We start from the raw sequence: 19,360 nt of genomic DNA on the forward strand, positions 1-19,360 counted from the left end.
AAGTCTGGTTGCATTTGCAAAAGGAACGCCTTACCAGAGCTTATCAGAAACTCATACCATTCCGATATGGTCCTTACACCATTACCAAGGCTGTGGGAGACAATGCATTTGAGCTAAGCATCCCTCCATTCCTTGGCCTGCACCCAGTGTTTAATGTGGACCGCCTTCGGCCATACTTTCCACCATTACTAGACACATCCAACATTGCAAAATATCTCACACCCACAGGATTAAATCCAGATTTCATTGAACAAGCTACAACTGATCGGATCAGGGACACACAGATCAAGCACACTCACCAGTAGAATATCCAATTGTATTGTGTTGTCAAAGCAGGCCAACTCCTTCACCAGGGCAAGTGGCTTACCAGGGACCAAGTTCAACAAAATTTTCCTCATCTCATGGAGGAACTCAACACAATGGGGACCATTGCTTTCCTAAGGGGTGGGGAATGATCCAGGTGGATATTGGTGGCCACCTGCCAAGTCCACTTGGACCCCCACCATTGTTTCTTTCAGCTTTTCAGTTTCCTTAATTGTAGCACAGTTTATTATTTTTAGCAGTTCTTCAAGTCTTGAACTTCCGGAGCCGTTTTGAGGCCCTAATTGATGTTTTTTGGGAAAACTGGGAGCAACATGGTGATGAGCCCCATAAATGGGTAATTACATGGGCTCATTTTTCTTCCTAACATAGTTTAATCAACCATTCTCTTAGCTTATTGCATGTTTTTTTATTATATTTATGCTTATGGAGTGAGTTGGGTTGGTTATGATGCCATGGAGTCTAATATGTGTTTAATGCATATTTTTGTTGAATTTTGAAGACAAAGTCAAAGATTTAATGGAAAATTGGTAGCAATAATTCCAAGTGGACAAAGGAGAAGATTTATAGGAGGGAATCCCCCTCATTTATTACTCCCCACTTCGAATTATCCTTCATGCAGCTCAAAGCACAAACAGCCAAACCAATGCGCTAGGAGGTAGCGGAGCAAGTGGAGGATAACTTATGTTTATCTCGAGATTTGGGAGCCAAGCCTCCTTTATTTTGAGGAAGTTTTTGGAAGATTCATTTGTATAAGTAGAGAGGCCTAGGGCCTCACTAGGGAGTTGGTTGAATTTTTGTTGCAGCTTTGCTCTGCTCAACTTCGAGCTCAATTTTGTTGACAGTTTCATGTAATCCTATTATTATTTTGATAATAAAGATGAGATCTTTTTTGAGCTAGCACTGAGTTACCTCAGAGAGCTGGAGCTCTTGGGTTAGGTCCCAATCCAAGTAGCCAAGCTCCTCTTGTTTGTATTTTTATGTTTTGTTTCAGTTTATGAATTAGTTGCTGTTAGATGAATTTATTTCTTGGTTAAGAATAGGTTTCTTTTGGTGATTTAGAAGGTTGTTTCCATTTGTGTTTTCTATAGTAGGTTGAACAGTGGTAGACAGAAGATACAAAAGGCCAACAATAGTGCCTTGGCCTCCTTTCCTCCCTTTGGGACCATAAACTGAGGCCAAGGCCCTCTTGCTGCCACAAAAACACAGATTTTTACATCCCCATAGGATTTCTAGTGTTATAGTCTATTAGAAAGTTAATGCTTTGCTTTATATCTCTTTCACCATGCTCATTACTGTCTTTGCAATAAGTCTTCTTCCATGCTTTCTCTCATTATAACATTATTCAACATTTCTTTCCATAGCTCATAATTTAGATTAGCTTGATGCAAAATTCTATTTTTTTGATGTAAATAGTTTCCTTGATTGCTTGATTTCGTTTTTTGACTTTCAGCTCTTTTGCAGCAAATCTCTTCTCATAGTAGGTCAGCCTATCAGCCATCACATTCTCTCCCTGATCTATGCCCTACAGGTCGCCCAAAGTTCACCTCAAATCTGCCTTAGTTTTCTGCATTTTTCCATAGGATTTATTCCTCTCTCCCGACCATCTTTCCCTCTCCTAATGATCCTTGGTGAACCCTAGGTGCCTTAACACATCATCCCAACCTTCAGCTACCCTTTCCACCCACTCTCACACCTTCAAAACCTTCAAAACTGCTCTCGGCATCCTCCTGTAGACCTCCTGTAGATCCCCTACAGCCTCTTATAGATTTTCCTGTAGGCTTCCTTTTGAAGTTCAATTGAGGGAAAAGCCTCCAGAAGGACACTTGAGACCTCCTAGGACCCATCCACACCATCCTACATCTTCTCAAGTCCCAAAATTTCCCTCCATCACCACCTAATCGTTGCCACATTCACAGACAAATAAATTACGTGCATGACAATTTCACATAAAAATACATAAAAATCCAAAAAGATATTTTTTTGCTTATTTACTTCTAGAAATAGCTTGAGTAGATGTTGTTTACTTCCTGAGTAGGTAATGGCATTCATTTCCTAGTTTTCATCTTTCTTTTTGCAAAAGTAGGATTAGTTGGTTAAGTAGGGTTAGCTAGGTTTACTTTACATTTCAGTCTTCTTTTCCTTTCTACAAGTAGAGTAGCCTCTATAGAGTAAGCTTTCCTTTCTTTCATCACATATAGAGCTTCTTCTGGAATCCATAGAAGTTGGCTTGAGCTCCTAGTGATCTTGCGCCAGCTGACCAAGTGACAGCCTACAGTAAGAACTAGTACTTGTGCATACAACACCGTCGCTTCCAAGTTTATTACGAACTACTGGGTTGATAAGAGTAAAGTAGGAAATCGAGGAGTTGCAACATTATTGCTGCAATACTGGTGCTCTCCACTTTTAAACACTGTTGTCGGGGAAGCATTAGAGTTTTTGTGATCACTTCTTTCTTCTATTTTCCATCGCAACATTCTGCTAAGTAGTTTATTTCAGCAAAAGTAAAATAGTTGTTTCTTTCAGTTTTTGCATTTCCCTGCTTTCCTTTTCAATTCTGCAATTTCCATTTCAGCGAAAGTAGAATAGTTGTTTCTTTTAGCTTTTGCATTTCCTTACTTTCATTTTCAATTCTGCAATTTCCATTTCAGCAAAAGTAGATTAGTCATTTCCTTGCTTTTAGTTCTGCATTTCATTTCAACAAGTTCATTTCAGTTAGTTGCAATTTGTTTGTTGAATCAATTTCAGTTTTGCAGGTACAATCAGTGAAAAAACAAAAACCAACCAAAAATATTTCCTTTCATGCCTCGTAGGAATAGAGATAATTCAGGAAAATTCTTGCCCAACACCCCCACTACATCATACAACCAACCTTCCCTCTTCTTCGGTGGCAGTGATCAAGAAGAACCTTTAGGTGAACAACCATAGATATTTGAAGAACCTATAGGGGAAGAAGAAGAAGAAAACATCCCTCCTAAGCCAATGGCTGAAAACATAAATGCTAGGGGGTATGGAGAAAGAATAGAGGGTACCTTTCCCATCTAGGAGACTAATGGGGACACCAAAATGAAGAATATAAGTCCTTTAACCCTACCTCACTTCCATGGTTTGACTACAGAAGATCATAACACCTTCTTGTTTGATTTTGCTGTCATCTGTCGAACGTATGACTATGCAGAAGATGAGCAAAAGTTGAAACAATTTCCTTCTACTCTCAAGGATGCAGCGTTGTACTGGTTCATGGGGTTACCTGGAAATAGCATCACAACTTGGGCTCAGATGCAGTAGGCCTTTAATAACAAATATCAAGACTACTATAGTTCAAAAGATACCAAGGAAGAAATCTTTTGAATGACCATGGGAAGTGATGAATCCTTGGAAGATTATGAAGAGAGGTTCTAGCTCAGTTACAAAAGGGTCAGGTGCACACTTGACCCTGAATCTCTGAAGTTGGACCTAGACCATACCAGCAAGGGATGCAAGGGACATCACTGGCATACTACAACCCTAACCAAGTCACTTCCATACCTTCTTGGGGACCCCCTACTCATCCTTATTGGTCCATGCCTCCTCCTTGGTCCTTTCCATCTCAATATCATGCCCAACCAGCCGCTCATTAATTTGACTCCTATGCTCAGCCACAACCTCAGTGGAATGCATTTCATTAGAAGTGAAGGCCCCAGTACAACTCTCCTCCTACTCTTTTGCCTCCACCACTTGCTCAACCACAACCATTGCCTCCTGCTCCACCAAGGCAACCCCAAATGCCTACCTAGTCGAACTCGAACCCAAACAACAGACAGGCTCAGCAAGTATATAGTGGGGAACCATCATGCCCAACTTATGCTGTGGAGATTCAAGAGATTAACCTATGATCTGTGAAGGTTCTCCTAGATAGCCAGCCTCCACCTAGGGAGGTTAAGGAAGATAAAGAGGAAAGTGAACCTAAAGTAATTCCACCCTTTCTTGAGAGACTATCTGGGACAACACAGCCTACCCCAGAAAAAATTGAACTTCTGGGAGAATTGAAACAGTTATGTGTGAAGATACCACTTCTCCAAGCCATATAAGATGTGCCTATATACAATAGGTTGATCAAATGGAAGTGCTTTAGGCATCCAGGCAGGTGCAAGAGAGATGCCCCAACCATCAATGTCATAGGACAACTGTCTGACCTGATGTTGGGGTAGGTAATCTGTCTGAAATATCTAGACCCTCGAAGTCCAGTAGTTGATGTCCACATTAATGGAACCATGATCCCACATACCTTGATTGATCTGGGAGCTACCATTAATGTGATGACAAAGGACACCATGCTCAAACTTAACCTCTAGGGCTCCTTGAGGAAGACCACGATAGTACTATAGCTAACAGGCCGCTCCACCATGACCCCTGAAGGGATTGTGGAATATGTTATGGTCTCCATTGATTCTTGGGAGTACCCTACTGATTTATTAGTTCTCCAAATGAAGGTAAAACTCACTGGGTATCATCTCATCCTAGGAAGACCCTGGTTTGCTACTACTGATGCCTACATTAGCTGTCAGGTTGGGAACATGACCATCAAGAACGAGCATATGTCTAAACAGTTAATCCTATACCCTCCTGCCCAACCCTTGCTAGAACATGATCTACCTCTCTAGTTGGGGGAGGAGGATGAGGATGAAGTCTATTCTGCACCACTTTGTGCATTAGAAATCGCTATGGGGGGAAAATCGCAAGATGAGGATGATATCATTGAAAATTTAATTCAAAATCCACCCCCCAGTACCTTTCCATTGGGAGATATAGTGAAAGAAACCCAAAACAATCCCTTAATTGATCTCTGTGTGGCCGACCCAACCTCTCTCCATGTTAAGAATATAGAGTTTGGCCCAGATAAAACCTTGAAAATCAATCCATCCCTATCCACTTCCCAAGAGAAGGAGTTGTGTAGCTTATTGAGAAAACATTTCGTTGCCTTCACCTGGAGTTATAAGGAGATGAAGGGAGTGCACCCTTTAGTATGTACTCACATATATACATTAAGGAAGATTGCAAACCAGTCAGGTAGCCTCAAAGGAGGATGAATCCAACACTTAAAGACATTGTTAAGGAATAATTGTAAAAATTACTTGATGCAGGATTCATCTACCCCATCTCTGACAGTGAATGGGTCTCTCCTTTGGTGCTAGTGCCAAAGAAAAATGGCAAGTGGAGAATCTGTGTTGACTATTGGAAGTTGAACAAAGCCACTAAAAAGGACCATTTTCCTTTGCCTTTCATAGATCAAGTGTTAGATGGTCTGGCAGGGAAAAAGTTTTTCTCCTTCCTAGATGGGTTTAGCGGGTACAATTAGATTCAAATCAACCTGGAAGACCAAGATAAGACCACTTTCACTTGTCCTTGGGGTACCTTTGCATACTGGGTCCTTCCTTTTGGTTTGTGCAACGCTCCAGCCACTTTCTAGAGAGCAGTATTGAGTATATTTTCTGAACTGGTTCATGATGCAGTGGAAATATATATGGATGATTTTACTCCTTATGGTTCTAACTTTCAGGAAGCTTTATCTAACCTAGGAAAAGTTTTGGACAAGTGTATTGAAATGAACCTGTCCCTCAGTCCGGAAAAATGTGAATTTTTTATGACTGAAGGGACCGTGCTAGGTCATGCAATATCTCAACAAGGATTGTAGGTGGACCCCAACAAAGTTGCCATCATCCAAAGGGTCCCACCTCCTCAAAAGGTGAGAGATGTCAGAAGTTTCCTAGGCTTAGCTGGATATTACAGAAGATTCATTAAATATTTTAGTAAGTTAGCCTCTCCATTGTTTGGTCTTTTAGGAAAAGATGTAGAATTTATTTGGTCAGAAAACTATCAAGAAGCCTTAGATACCTTGAAGAGTAAACTTGTGATTGCCCCAATTTTGAGAGGCCCAAACTAGGCCCTACCTTTCCACATTCACGCAGATGCCTCAAACAAAGCAATAGGAGTAGCCTTAGGACAAATTGATGAAAAGTTACCTTATGCCATATACTTTATAAGCAAAAATTTGTCAAAGGCAGAATTGAACTATACAGTAACCGAGAAGGAACTCCTAGTTGTAGTGCATTCCTTAAACAAATTCAGACATTATATCACAGGTTATCAAACCTTTGTGCACACTGATCATGCTGCAATTAGATATTTAATGAAAAACTGGATGTAAATTCTCACATTATTAGATGGTTTCTTTTACTACAGCAGTTTGATTTGACCATTGTTGATAAGCCTGGTAAAGAAAATGTTGTTGCTGACTTTTTGTCTAGAGTAAATTTGCCTACAGGTGAAGAAGGAATGGTGGATGATCAAATGCTAGATGAACACCTATTTGCTATCTCAATACTCTCTCCATGGTTTGCTGATATAGCCAACTACTTGGTTTTAGCACAGTTTCCACCACACCTGTCCTCAAAGGAGAAGAGAAAGATATTAAGGAAAAGCACCCCTTTCACTTGGATTGGGGGTAATCTCTTCAAACTTGGCCCAGATCAGATCTTGAGAAGATGTGTCAGGGAGGAGGAAGTTTTTGACATCCTCTTGACCTGTCATGGCGGGCCTTGTGGAGGTCATTTTGCAACAAAGAGAACTGCCTTCAAAATCTTGCAAGCAGGCTACTATTGGCCACTCTCCATCAAGATGTGAGGAGATACACCATCTAATGTGATTGGTGTCAAAGGATGGGGAAACCTACTCCAAAGGATTAGATGCCCATGCAACCTCAAGTGACCTTTGAGCCATTTGAGAAGTGGGGCATGGACTTCATGGGTCCTATCAACCCTCCTTCAAAACAGAAGCAATACATCATTGTGTGCACTGATTACCTGAAAAAGTGAGCAAAAGAAAAAGCAATCAAAGTAGCAAAAAAGGAAAAAGTAGCTGAGTTCTTGAGAGAAAACATATTCTATAAGTTCGGGTATCCAAGAGAATTGGTCACAGATCAAGGCAGTCAGTTCACTTCCAATTTGATTGAAGACCTGCTCACACATCATAAAATCAAGCATAGGACTTCCACCCCTTACCATCCACAAGCCAATGGGTAGGTAGAAGGCACTAATAGACCTTTGGAAGGAATTCTGACCAAGGTAGTGAGTAGCAGTAGAAAAGATTGGGTGGACAGATTAGTTGAGGCCACTTGGGCCTACAACACAACATGGAAGACCACCGCAGGGTTCACACTCTATGAACTGGTTTATGGGAAGAAGGCTTTGCTGTCAATATAATTTCAATTCAATACACTAAGGATGGAAATCAGCTAGACCTAGACCTCAGCCATGCATAGAAAGAGAGACTACTCCAGCTCAATGAATTAGATGAACAAAGATTGCAGGCCCTTCTCCACACAAAGGTAGTTCAGCTTTAGAGGAAGATATGGCATGACAAAAATATCAAGGAGAAGCAATTCCAAGAGGGAGATTGGGCACTACTCTATGATTCAAGGTATAAATATTTCAAAGGCAAGCTGAGGAGAAGATGGCTGGGACCCTACACTGTGGAAAAATGCAATGACAATGGTTCAGTTCTGATCAGAACCATTGATGAGGAAGCCATCCCCATGCTTGTTAATGGACATAGGTTGAAAATTTACAAGAAGCCCCTCTCCAAGTGAGAGTTCATTGAAGATCTGAATAAGATAGTGATGGTAGTGGAGCATGTCTCAGCCTCCAGACATTGAAGAAACATAAAAAAGGGAAAAAATAATAAGGACTCAAGTGAAAACCTCTAGGAGGCGCTTGAGTCCCATCATTAGGTTGAAAACCTTTTCTGAGGTGGCCCAGTGATGCCAAAAAAAAAAAAAAAGAAAAAAGAAAAAAAAAATAAGATCCCTGGGTGAAAACCTCCTTTGGAGGTGCCCAGGGCAGGCAATCAGGGTGAAAACCTCCTTGAGGTGCCCTAGTTGTCTTTAAAAAAAAAACACAAAAAAGAAGAAAAAGAAAATTGAATTTTAATGCGCATTGTAGGTTGCAGAGGACCATAGGGAGCAAGAGAAGATGCCACAAAGCCTATTTCATCTCCTCCACACTCTTCTCCATCATTTCTTACCTTTTTCCCACCTCACTATGTATTTTTCTGAAACTGTGTGTTCTACAGGAGGCCCTGTGTTTTCTACAGGAGGCTCCTGTAGGAATCACAGAGAGCCAGAAATGGTTCCAAAAAGTAGTTTGAGGGGCTGGGAAGCTTCATGAAGAGCATGTAAACCCTCCTATAGCTATCAACCCTCCTTTCCATCCATTCCACACCTACATCACATCATCATCATCATTTTTTCCTTCCTATCACAGAAAAACACAAAAAACCAGTTTTTAGAAAAAAAAAAAAAACAAAAAAATAAAGGAAGCAGCACCTCAAATCTCACCTGCAGCTTACCTAGTACCTCTCCATCTCCATCAGCATCTCTGGCATCATCCTCACAGCTCCCAGCATAAAAAAATTAGCTAAAATTTTAAAGGGAGAAGCAGCTACAGGAGCTCCTGTAGGAATTCTTGTAGCAGCTGATCCCATTAAAATCAAGCCACAGTAGCAAAAGAAGTGCAACCATGGGATTGAAGGAGACATATGAAGTTAGATCCAGCCAAGGATACTTACACAAGACAAACAGCCACACATCAGATAGCAGAGAGCATGCAACAAAAGAAATACATGCATGCAACAAAGGAAATACAAGCATGCAGCAGCAAAAGGAGCCAAAATACCACACATCACATACATTCGACTTAAGTGAATGAGATGGTTAGGGTTGAATGAGAAACGGTGGCCAGTTAACTAGGCCACCTTCATCCAATTGACTGCACTCATCCGAAGATGCCACCACACGTGCGCATAGTCAACTTAGAGAAAGATCCCAAGGACAGGTAGTGGAGGGTTTACAAACTCTGATGCAATGATGAGAGGTGATTGTAGGAAGAAACCATGATGACAAGGCAAGTGGGGACCAATGGTCCAAATATGACAACGTACATTTTTTCTAGCTCACCCCATCACCGGAAATATCTAAAAGAAGAAATAAGTACTCCTCCTCAAAACTCCTTCACCACCTTTTCTTTCATTCCATCCTTGTCCACTTAGCTGTAGCAAGCTCCTTGTCACCCCACAACCTTGAACCATCATTCTCCATCACTCTCATCCATCCTCCTTCTATCGACGTTCTACAGGAACACTTACAGGTTCTACAGGAGCACCTACAGGCAGTTCTACAGGAGGGGCAGTGAGCTGTTTTTAAGGAGAAAACACGGGTTTTTTTTCTCAATTTCTGGCTTGAGGAGGTAGGTTCCATGCATACCCACCTTTATTATCAATATGTGCAAGGAATGATATCATTTTTAAGGAGGAATTGAGTCCATAGAAGAAGGGGAATTACATAAAAAAAAATCTGCCTGTTTTCTTAAAAAAACACAGTTTTCCTCTGTTTTCCTGTTTTCTTCAAAATTCTTGTCTCCACCTCTACATTGGGTGTTCAAAAGGGGTATAAGCACAATGATAGGAGGATTCATGAGGAAGGAGCCCACCAATTCAACCAGGGTCCATGAACATCCCCAAGTAGTAGCCATATTCACCAGGGCAAATTGGATGTCATTTTTTGAGAAATTTTGAGGGTTTGATGAAGAAGTTGCTTGGGAATTTTCCCTTTCTTTAGTCCCTCACTCAAGGACCCATGCCACTATCACTTTTAGAGGAATTTCCATGGAACTAACCCTAGAATTTATCAGTAGGGTTACTACCCTTCCTCTTGGATTACCTTGGAGCAAAGATGAAAAACCAATTGGACAGGTTGCCAAGAAAATCTTCTTCCAAAACAATGAACATCCTGTAGAAGATAAAAATGGCATTAGAAGGACAAGCATACCCTACCCTTGGGATGAGGTTAGTTATCAAATCATTAAATATATTTCTTGTGAAGGGAGGTATAGCATAGTCTATGGCTACCATTTTAGAATCCTTCATGAGCTGAGATATGGCATGGACACTCCAACACCCCAGAAACTCAGCATCCTCTATTTCCTCCTACAGTCCCTCATAGACTCCAACATTAAGTTCAAGGCAAGGAGTCTGGATCAACTGGCTCACCATGGGTTAATTAAAATTTTAGTGGAAGAAGCCCTCCATATATTCAAAATCCCCATAGCATGAGAAATTTTCCAAAACATGACAACGGAAGATGACATAAAGGCCCTTACCTATGATATCAGTCCTTCTGATAGTGAGGAGGAGGAGCCTCAAGGGGGAGAAGGGGAAGAAACTGAGGAACAAGAAGGGGAGAAGGAAGAAACCAAAACAGAGAAGGAAGAAACCAAAACAGAGCAGGAAGAAACAAAACAAACAGAGACAGAGAAAAAGACAAAAGGAGGAGAAAAATGGGCAAAAAAGATAGAAGTGTCTCTTGAGATCTTAGAAAGAGAGGCATCAACTGCGATCACTACCCTCAGCACCCCAATTAAACCAAAACAAAAGAGGAAGAGGCAGACCTCAATGTATTTTAGAGCTAGGAAGAGCACAAGGATCAAACAAGGGAAACCCCAACCTTCTTCTAAAGTGCCTATTGTTATTGAAGATTCACCCTCTGCCCAAGGGAAGGAATCCCCTTCCAAGACACCTATCACTTATGAAAGGGGGACTCCTAGATCTCCCACATGGAAGGAAAATTTAGAACTACAAGACTCAAAATCAGTTCTACAGGAGGCACAGACTATTCTACACGAGACCTTGTCAAGACTATAGGAGACCGAAAAACTTGAAAAAAGGATAAAAGGACAGCCATAGGGGAATGAGGAAGCAAAAAAGGCACACGAACCTGACCCCAAGCCTAGTATGGGCTCTTACTATAATCTTCTTGAGGGGGGAAGAATCATTCCACAAAAATTTGCAATCCCACTTTTCTTTGAGTTGGAGAAAGAAAGAATAAGGACCCACAGGTGGATGCAAATAGCCAAATCCAAGGGATTTGAGGATATTGACCATATGGAGAATCAACACAGAGAAATGGGCAGAGAATTAAGTGTTGTCAGACATAGAGAAGTAATCACAAGAACTCACCTTGAAATAGAAAATGAATTGCTAAGAAGAGAGCTGCAAGAGAAGGAGACACAATTGGCATGCATGGCCAGCTGGTCCATGGAGGCACTGCAATGAAGAACACCAGCAAAATCCTATGGATTATATCTCAACGACCAATGGCTACAGTTTCAGATAAAGACTTTGGCACAGAGAGGCACAATTCCTTTTCAATATTATGGACAATTTATGGACCTGTGTGACGAAATCTCATCAGAAGACAAGGCAAAAATAGCATAATTCTATTTGCATAACATGGCCCTCACAGACATGAATGTGTGGGACCCCAATGCTAGGCTAGGGGACCTACAACTAATGGCCATGGAGTCATGGATGAATCATGAGGAGTTAAGGGCAGCAGAAATAAGAAAGTTGATGATAAAGGAGCAGAATGAACCCTTAATGATCAGAGTTGAGCCATCAGATCCCATGGCTCTCATTAGCACCCACGAGCTACTTGTAAATAATCCACAAATTTCCCCTAGATATATAAATGATCAAACATAGGCCATTGCGCATTTTGAGGACATGGAAAGGTTACTTGGGGAAGACTGTGTGCATGCTTGTATGAGGAGGTGGAACACCTTACTGCATAGTTTATAGATTAGGGAGTATCACTCCCCACCAAGGATGAAAGAGGCATTAAGGAGAGTACCAATGTACAAGTGCTCCATGCAAACCTTGAAGGTCAATTAGATTGGCCTCAAATTGAGTCCCCCACTGCTACTAGGCATGATAGAAGACAAAAAGGTAGGATTCCATGACAAAGAAGAGGAGATCACATCAGAAGCATGGGATGTTAGGGAGGCCACCAGGGCCATTAAAGATGAGGAGATGGACTAAGTTGCTCAGAGGATGAGCAACACCTTCAATAGGGGGGTGATGATGAGCCCCATAAATGGGTAATTATATGGGCTCATTTTTCTTCCTAACATAGTTTAATCAACCATTCTCTTATCTTATTGCATGGTTTTTTATTATATTTATGCTTATGCAGAGAGTTGGGTTGGTTATGATGCCATGGAGTCTAATATGTGCTTAATGCTGATTTTTGTTGAATTTTGAAGACAAAGTCAAAGATTTAATGGACAATTGGTAGCAATAATTTGAAGTGGACAAAGGAGAGGATTTATAGGAGGGAATCCCCCTCATTTATTACTCCCCACTTCGAATTCTCCTTCATGCAGCTCGAAGCACAAACAACCAAATCAATGTACTAGGAGGTAGTTGAGCAAGTGGAGGATAACTTATGTTTATCTCAAGTTTTGGGAGACAAGCCTCCCTGACTTTGAGGAAGCTGTTGGAAGCATCATTTGTATAAGTAGAGAGGCCTAGGGCCTCACTAGGGAGCTGGTCAAAGTTTTGTTGAATTTTCGTTGCAGCTTTGGTCTGCTCAACTTCAAGCTCACTTTTGTTGATAGTTTCATGTAATCCTATTATTATTTTGATAATAAAGATGAGATCATTTTTTAGCTAGCACTGAGTTACCTCAGAGGGCTAAAGCTCTTGGGTTAGGGCCCAATCTAAGCAACCAAGCTCCTCTTGTTTGTATTTATATGCTTTGTTTCAGTTTATGAATTAGTTGCTATTAGATAAATTTCTTTCTTGGTTAAGAATAGGTTGCTTTTGGTGATTTAGAAGGTTGTTTCCATTTGTGTTTTCTATAGCAGGTTGAACAGTGGTAGAAAAAAGATACAAAATGCTAGCAATAGTGCCTTGGCCTCCTTTCCTCCCTTTGGGACCATGAACTGAGGCCAAGACCCTCTTGCTGCCACAAAAACACAGATTTTCCTTCTCCATAGGATTTCTAGTGTTACAGTCTGTTAGAAGGTTAATGCTTTGCTTTAGATCTCTTCACCATGCTCATTTATATCTTTGAAATAAGTATTATTCCATGCTTTCTCTCATTATAGCATTTTTTAGCATTTCTTTCCATAGCTCATAATTTAGATTAGCTTGATGCAAAATTCTGTTTTTTGATGTACTTAGCTTCCTTGCTTGCCTAATTTCCTTGTTTGACTTTTAGTTCTTTTGCAGCAAATCTCTTCTCACAGTAGGTCAACCTATCAGCCATCACATTCTCTCCCTGATCTATGCCCTATAGGTCACCCAAAGTTCACCTCAAATTTGCCTTAGTTTTCTGCGTTTTTCCATAGGATTTCTTCCTCTCTCCCGACCATATTTCCCTCTCCTAATGATCCTTGGTGAACCCTAGGTGCCTTAACACATCATCCCAGCCTTCATCCACCCTTTCCACCCACTCTCACACCTTCAAAACCTTCAAAACTGTTCTCGGCATCCTCCTGTAGACCTCCTGTAGACCTCATGTAGATCACCTGTAGCCTCCTGTAGATTTTCCTGTAGGCTTCCTTCTGAAGTCCGATTGTGGGAAAAGCCTCCAGAAGGTACCCTAAAACCTCCTAGGACCCATCCACACCATCCTACATCTTCTCAAGTCCCAAAACCACCCTTTATCGCCACCTAATCGCTGCCACATTCGCAGACAAATAAATTACATGCATGACAATTTCACATAAAAATACATAAAAATCCAAAAAGATGTTTTTTGCTCATTTACTTATAGAAATAGCTTGAGTAGATGTTGTTTACTTCTTGAATAGGTAATGGAATTTATTTCATGGTTTTCATCTTTCCTTCTTCAAAAGTAGGATTAGTTGGTTAAGTAGGGTTTGCTAGGTTTACTTTACATTTCAGTCTTCTTTTCCTTTCTACAAGTAGAGTAGCCTCTGTAGAGTAAGCTTTCCTTTCCATAAAAGTTGGCTTGAGCTCCTAGTGATCTTGCGCTAGCTGACCAAGTGACAGCCTACAATAATAACTGGTACTTGTGCATACATCATCGTCGCTTCCAAGTTTGTTACAAACTACCGGGTTGATAAGAGTAAAGTAGGCAGCCCTCGAGTTGCAACATTATTGCTGCAATACTGGTGCTCACCACATGAGTCCATGGACCAATGTTGCTCTTCTCAAAGTTGTATTTCTCTGATAGATCTTTCTAATGAGATACTGTGCGCGTCATATGGAGATTGTATGCCAAAGTTACAACCCCAAGAAGTTGATGTACTAATTTACCCAAACAGGGCCCACAGTTTGGCGTTTCATCTTCTAGGTTTAGGTTTTGGGATGTTAAGGGTTTTCCATTGTTTCTCAACAATAAATAGGCCTTCGAGCCTCATTGTAACATAGTTCAGAGGCATGTGGCCACCACATCTCTTCTCAGAGATAAGCTACCATCGCCCTAGCTGGTTTATTTCCAATTCTATTTGTAAGCATATTTTAGTATTTTACATTAGTGAAATGAAGTATTATTTCCCCTGTATCTTTGTCTTTATGGTTATCTCTGTAATTTGTTGCATTCTTGTTTAAATCTGGATCAGTGGTATCAGAGCGGTCTGCTTTTTCTCTGTTTTTCTTTGCATGTCCCCAACGAGGTCGGGATATAAGGAGTTAGGGCTTGAACTGGTTGTACCTTTGCAAGACCAACCTCGTAAATCCCGACAATCTCCCATGGCGGATGAAAAGAAAGACAAGGGGGCAAGAGATCCTATCAATATCTTGCTCGAAGAAGCCCTCGAGTGACAAAGGAATGCGATGATGGACAACTTTTCCCAAATCCTTCAGCAGTTACCCAGGGGCGACGCATCGGCTTCCAATAGCTCCTTTGGAAATGCCACACCGTTTAAGGTACAAGTTAATTTTGAAATCTCCATATTCGAGGGTCAGATAGACACAGATGCCGTCAATAAATGGTTAAATCTGCTAGAGGGTTATTTTTTGTTCATGATTTTTATAGTTGAGAAAAGATTATTTTCGCTCTTCTCAAAGCAGCCCCCCACGTCAAGAACTGGTGGGAAACCTACTACGAGTAGAAGGATGAAAGTACAGGCTCACTATTTTCAGCTGCACCCACTTGGTATTCATTCTGAGATGCCATCAAGGGGTAGTACTACCTTGTCAGAAGCTATGAAGATCAATACATAAAGTGGACCACATTGCAGCAGGGAAGGGACCAAGACGTGCCAGAGTTTACCAATATTTTCCATACCCTTTGCACAAAGTTGGGTATCAAGGATTCAAAGCAGCATTTGATACTCAAATACCGTGGCTACCTGCACAAGTACATCCAGGAAGAAATAGAATTCCTGAACATCCCCTCGCTCGGCATGGCATACCAATATGCTGTCAAGGTCGAGCAAAAAATTAAATAGAAGAAGCGAGACTCTAGATCTGCGAATCCGAGGCAAGGGAAAGGTGCCCCCAAACCGCACAACAAAGGACAAAGCCAAGGTGGGGCGGCCCAAGACAACCCAACAAATCTGCAAGTAAAGAAAAACATCGTGAAGCCCAAAAAGGACACAGGAAAGTGGTGTGAGTTCCATAAGAGCTCCACTCAAAACACAAGTGAGTGTTGGGCCAAACAGTCACTGGTGGCCAAGCTAAAGGTTTCAGAATCAGATGCATGTTCTGACTCTGAGTTAGAACCTGAAAAGGGGAATGACAAAGGGAAGCATATTATCAATGCGGAGCCCAAGGCCACCGTTGCCACCACGAAGATCCAGAAGGAGGAACCCGAAGATCTAGAGGAGGAGGAGCATCTCTTCCACTCCCAGATGTGGGTAAACAACTCCCCACTACAGTCCATTGTCAACAGCAGGAGCCAAAAGAACCTCATTTCGACAAAGGTCATGAAGTGGCTCAGCTTACCAACCACAACACATCCACAACCGTACACCATCGGGTAGCTTCACCAAGGATGGGATCTTCATGTGAGCTAGCAGTGTCGCCTTCCATACAACATCAAGTCCTTCACGGATGAGGTATTGTGTGACATTGCTCCCCTTGAAGTTTGTGATGTATTATTAGGAGAACCTTGCTTGTGGAAGCGACATGCTATGTATGAATCAAGGCCCCGTGCTATTATTGTTACTTTGGGAAATAAGTTGTAAAGGATACCATAGGTAGCACCGCCTATCGCTATATCTTTGATTACTACAAAACAATGTTGTAAGCTCATTTCCAAAACTGGGAAATTTGTTTTCCTGATGATACGCCCTCAAGGAAAGAAGAAGATGGTGGCCACAACCTCCAGATAGGGCCCCTCCACATGACAACTACAGATGGACAAGGTCATGGAGGAGTACAAGGATATCTTCACCTCCCTTGCAGGGGTTCCTCTGCATTGTCAGGTCAAGCACTCCATCGATCTGACCCCTGGTAAGCCACTGCCCAATGGACTAATCTATCAGCACTCTGTTTTGGAGAATGATGAAATCAAGAGGCAAATTCAGGAGCTGCTATAGAAAGGTCACATCTGTCCAAGTTCATCGCCCTGTGGGAGCCCGATCGTGTTGGTACAGAAGAAGGATGGGACTTGGAGACTCTGTATTGATTATTGGGCACTGAACAAGATCATTGTCTGAAATAGGTACCCTATCCCACAGATTGATGACCTATTGGACCAACTGAAGGGGGAAAAATATTTCAGCAAGATCAATTTGAAGTCAAAATATCACCGAGTACCAATCGAACCCTCCGATGTGTGGAAGACTACTTTCAAAGCCAAGGAGGGCCTTTTCGAATGGTTGGTTATGCCTTTCGGATTGATGAATGCTCTTACAACCTTCATGAGGCCAATGGATGACATCTTGCGGCCATTCACCAACTCATTTGTAGTGGTATACTTGGATAACATCATGATCTTCAGCCAAAGTTGGGAAGAGCACCTCCACCACATCCGACAGGTTCTCCAAACATTGCGGCAACACAAGTTATGTGCCAATTTGGAGAAATGCACTTTTGGCATGACCAGGTTCAGTATCTAGGATACATTATTGATGAACAAGTGTTACATGTGGATCCATCCAAGATCCAAGTCATTCGAGATTGGCCATCTACAACAACTCTAACAGAGCTCCGCAGCTTTCTAGGTCTTGCCAACTTCTACTGCAAGTTCGTGTTGGGATTTTCTCATATCACTTGGCCCTTGATTCAAGTCACCAAGGGAGAAGTGAAAGCAAAATTATTTTGGTCTGAATCTCAATAGAAGGCATTCACAGAGTTGAAAGATTGCCTCTGCACGACACTAGTGCTCACATTACCAGACTTGCAACAACCATTTGAGGTCGAGAGAGATGCCTCTAACTATGCTATTGGGGTAGTCCTCACTCAACATGGGCATCCAATGGCATATCACAGTGAGACACTTTCAGACACAGTCCAGAAGTATCCCACTTATGACAAAGAGATGTATTCCATTGTGCAGGCCTACCGACAATGGAAGCATTGCATTTTGGGGAAGGAAACGGTCATCCACATAGACCATCGACCCCTGCAATTCATACAAACCCAAGGGAAATTGCAAAATGATCGCCATCAAAAGTGGTCCACATACTTGTAACAGTTCCATTTGAATATCAAGTATAAGAAGGGTAGCACCAATAATAATGTAGATTACCTCAGTCGACCACTGATCATGGCGTTAACCACTGTGCTCAAATCTTGTGGGCACAAGACTTCTGATTGGCCACTTCTCTACAAAAGTGACCTAGAATTGGGCCACACATACCAGACACTCTTGGAGGGTCAACATGTTCCAGATTTTCACCTCCAATATGCCCTGTTATGTCACCTAGGTCACCTTTGTGTTCCTTCAAGCGAGCGTGCCAAGATGATTTGGGAAGCACACTACAGTCGGGCTACTAGACATTTCGGGGTCGAGAAAATGGTGGTAGTACTACAGAAGTATTTCTATTGGCCGAATCTTCAACATGATGTCGAGAAGTACATCAGATCATGCACTGCGTGCACCATTGCGAAACTGACCATCAAGAAGCAAGGCCTGTATACCCCACTGCCTACCACTAGTCAACCTTGGGAATCCATCTCCATGGATTACATGTCAAGCCTTCCTTCCACTAAGCATGGAAATGACTGTGTTTTTATGGTCGTCGACAGATTCTCGAAGATGGCCATTCTGGCTGCCTGCAAGAAGAGTATCACAACATAAGCCACTGCTAAACTCTTCTTTGAACGAGTGTGGGTACACTTTGGGATCCCACAGTCTATCATCTCAGATTGGGACAACAAGTTCCTCAGTACATTTTGGTCTAGTCCCTGGTCGATGCTCGACACCAAACTGAGTAAGTCCACAGCCTTCCATCCTCAAACTTATGGCCAGAAAGAGGTTGTCAACAGGATGATTGTACACATTCTGCACATTTACAACTCAAAGCATCCACACACATGGGATGAGAGCCTCCCCTATGTTAAACACAGCTACAACCGGGCTCTCCACAGCTCGACTGGCCATAGCCCTTATCAGGTGGGCTTGGGATTCCAGCCACTATGTCCCATTGATGTGGCCATTCCATTTGCAGCTACTCACGCAGATTCAGCTCATGTCCAGTCCAAAACAGATAAAGCAAACAACTTCAGTGGGAGCATCCAACATATTCACCAACAGGTCCATGATATTCTAGAGAAGTCAAATACCAAGTATAAGCAACAACATGATCAACATTGGGTGCCACACAAGTTTCAGGTGGGCGACAAAGTCTGGTTGCATTTACAAAAGGAATGCCTTACTGGAGCCTATCGGAAACTTAGACCACTCCGATATGGTCCTTACACCATTACCAAGGCTTTGGGAGACAATGCATTTGAGCTCAACATTCCCCCATTCCTTGGCCTGCACCCAGTGTTCAATGTGGACCACCTTCAGCCATACTTTCCACCATTACTAGACACATCTGTCATTGCAGAATAGCTCACACCCACAAAGTCAAATCTAGATTGGATGGAACAAGCTACAACTGATCAAATCATGGACACATAGATCAAGCACACTTTCCAGCAGAATATCCAATTGTATCGAGTTGTCAAAGCAGGCCAACTCCTTCACCAGGGCAAGTGGCTCACCAGGGACCAAGTTCAACAGAAGTTTCCTCATCTCATG

This window comes from Pinus tabuliformis, chromosome 5_2 (genome assembly GCF_031772625.1).
Source record: "Pinus tabuliformis cultivar Carrire ecotype Pingquan chromosome 5_2, CPIR1, whole genome shotgun sequence".
NCBI lineage: Eukaryota > Viridiplantae > Streptophyta > Pinopsida > Pinales > Pinaceae > Pinus > Pinus tabuliformis.